This window comes from Salmo trutta, chromosome 13 (genome assembly GCF_901001165.1).
Source record: "Salmo trutta chromosome 13, fSalTru1.1, whole genome shotgun sequence".
Taxonomy (NCBI): domain Eukaryota; kingdom Metazoa; phylum Chordata; class Actinopteri; order Salmoniformes; family Salmonidae; genus Salmo; species Salmo trutta.
In genome coordinates, this window is record NC_042969.1 from 19,669,285 (window position 1) to 19,672,844 (window position 3,560).

The window sequence follows — 3,560 nt, forward strand, 5'->3', positions numbered from 1 at the left end:
TCTAACAAGTAATCTAACAATTCCCCAACAACTACCTAATACACACTAAGGGTTTAACAAGAATATGTACATATAAATATATGCATGAGCGATGGCTGAGCGGCATAGGCAAGGTGCAGTAGATGGTATAAAATGCAATATATACATGTGATATGAGTAATGTAAGATATGTAATATATTATTAAAGTGAAAGCATTATTTAAAATGGCATTGTTTAAAGTGGCTAGTGATCCATTTATTAAAGTGGCCAGTGATTGGGTCTCAATGTAGGCAGCAGACTCTCTGAGTTAGTGATTGCTGTTTAGCAGTCTGATGGCCTTGAGATAGAAGCTGTTTTTCAGTCTCTCCGCCCCAGCTTTGATGCACCTGTACTGACCTCGCCTTCTGAATGGTTGTGGTGTGAACAGGCAGTGGCTCGGATGGTTGTTGTCCTTGATGATCTTTTTGGCCTTCCTGTGACATCGGGTGCTGTAGGTGTCATGGAGGGCAGATAGTTTGCCCCCGGTGATGCGTTGTGCAGACCACACCACCCTCTGGAGAGCCTTGTGGTTGAAGGCGGTACAGTTGCCGTACCAGGCTGTGATACAGCCCGACAGGATGCTCTCGACTGGGCAGCCAGGGAAGTAGAATTGGGGGTTTGAATGACTAGCTGGTTGTCACTAGGTTGTACTGTTCACTAGAGGAAGCATGGCAATAGGATGCCACTGTGGAAATGAACACTGAATATGGTGATGCAGTGGAATGGTGTGTGTGCATGTGTGTGCATGTGTGTATGTATGTTGGTGAGTGTGTGTGCGTGTATGTTAGGGGTAAGGCTGACAGTGGGGAGCACATGGGGGTTCTGCCAAGCGTAAAATGAGCAGTACTGGAGGAGTTATTTCCACTGCCCAGACAGTTTAAATGTAACTCTGAATTAATAATCACACAGACCACAGGGCTGCAGGCAGGCGGGGGCGAGACACAAGAGAGGAACAAAGGAAGAGAAGATGGGAAGAAGAGAGAGAGTGAGATAACATTCTCATAAATGCTTCGTAATTGTGAAGTTTTATCCTAATATGTTTTACATCCGTAAATTGGGATTATTTGAAAGCATGTGCTTTTGATTAGAATATGTACTTACCTTTACAATCATTTAGCTGTCTTTATGTTTGCTGGTTAATTATAAATGCATTCCATCACTGCTTTTGAAAAGGAAGAGTTTGATAGAAGAAGTATGCTCCACTAGTCTATTTGTGTCTTTGTAAGGAAAGTCATGTTGGGCATGTGGGAGAGAGAGGATAAGTATTTCTTTAGCAACCATTGAGTCCACCTTGCAAAAATAACATTTGGAAACATTGAGGCTTGAGGCAGATGGTCCAAGGCCTGGAAGGGTGGAAGGATGGGGGTCACACTTTATTTGGATAGTCCGGATAGTCCGACTATAGATGCTCTACAGATAGTTTGTTGATAGTATGACCATATGTTGATAAGGAACTGTTTGGTTAGGGTTACATTTAGAATCAAGAAGTCCAGGATCCAGTTCCAGAGGGAGGTGTTCAGTCCCAGGGTCCTTAGCTTAGTGATGAGCTTTGTGGGCTCTATGGTGTTGAACGCTGAACAGCATTCTCACATAGGTGTTCCTTTTGTCCAGGTGGGAGAGGGAAGTGTGGCGCTATGCTAATTGGAGCACCCCCCCCCCAGAACAACCTGAAACTACTCCCTTCATGTCTCATCTGCCCTTTTATGACTAACAACATCACACACACCACAGCACAGGCTCTACGACACACACACACCACAGCACAGGCTCTACGACACACACACACCACAGCACAGGCTCTACGACACACACACACCACAGCACAGGCTCTACGACACACACACACCACAGCACAGGCTCTACGACACACACACACACCACAGCACAGGCTCTACGACACACACACACCACAGCACAGGCTCTACGACACACACACACCACAGCACAGGCTCTACGACACACACACACCACAGCACAGGCTCTACGACACACACACACCACAGTGCCCACCTCTCCCATGCCAACAAGAGGCATCAAATCCCTAAATCCCTGCCACACACACACACACACCACAGCACGGGCTCTACGACACACACACACCACAGCACAGGCTCTACGACACACACACACCACAGCACAGGCTCTACGACACACACACACCACAGCACGGGCTCTACGACACACACACACCACAGTGCCCACCTCTCCCATGCCAACAAGAGGCATCAAATCCCTAAATCCCTGCCACACACACACACACACACACAGGACACCCTTGGCCGGCCATTTCGGCTCCGGAGCCATTGAGGCAGCAGCCAATCAGATGCTTTCGAATTGTGTGAACTGGCCCCCTTTGCCTGCCAGTCACAGATGGGGCCTCTGGACATGACATCGGGGGGGGGGGGGGTGTAACTAAATTGAGGAAAAGAGGAGGGAGGAAGGAAGGGAACACCTGGATGCCATCACTCTGTTCACCTTCAGTTTAGTCAGCTGTCCTCCCTTTTCATCATGTTCCTTTTCTCTATATCCCCCAGTCTCTCATCAATGTCCCTTCCCTCCTCTCCCACCATCATGTCTTCTCTCTGTCAGTCTCTTGGCTTGTCTCCTGTCCTCTAATCATTTCCCCCCCCCTCTCCAAATGTCTCTCTCCATCCCTCTGTCTTTGTATCACTTTCTTCTTGGCTTGTCCTCTGTCCTAAGCCCTTTCTCTCCCTCATCTCTCCGTCTCTCTCTCCATCTCCCTCTGCCTCTTTCTATCTGTGTCCATTGTCCCTAATTCCCTCCCTCTTTCTCACAGTCTGAGGCATTTGGCTTGTCCTGTGTTCAGACATTCAGATCCTCAGACCATGCTTCAGAGACGGGAGGGAGGAGGGTAGGCGGGGGAGGGGACTTGAGTTTGTTTATGATTTATCAGTGTCTAGTTGGCTGCTGTTTGTCTGTCTGATCTGTGTGTTGTCTGGGCCCCCAGGCCTCCAGCTGGCTCAGGACACACCGTACAGACAGAGGGACAGCATAGAAACACAACATGTAGAATGGACATCCGGGGTCATTGCATCTTGTGCGTCCGGCACCATGTTAGGTCATTGAAGGTCATTGAAGATTCATATGAGGCAGGCAAAACAGAAATGCGCACATACACACACACACACACACACACACACACACACACACACACACACACACACACACACACACACTAGAAAGCAGACTCGTAAACTGCACTCGTAAAAGTGCTGCATGCTGACTGTAGAAAAACACACATGCACAACGCAGGCACACACACACACACACACACACACACACACACACACACACACACACACACACACACACACAGCCAGACAGAAAGATAAGGCAGACGCAGATGGTGATGTCTGTGTCTCCACTGGCGTCCAGATGAGCCATGAGACGAGTCATCAGGTCATTAACAGGAGAAAAGAGAAGGAGAGAGAGAGACAGAGAGAGAAAGAAGAAGAGAGAGAGAAGGAGAGAGAGAAGGAGAGAGAAAAGGAGTGAGATGTGAGGAGAAGGAGAGAGAGAA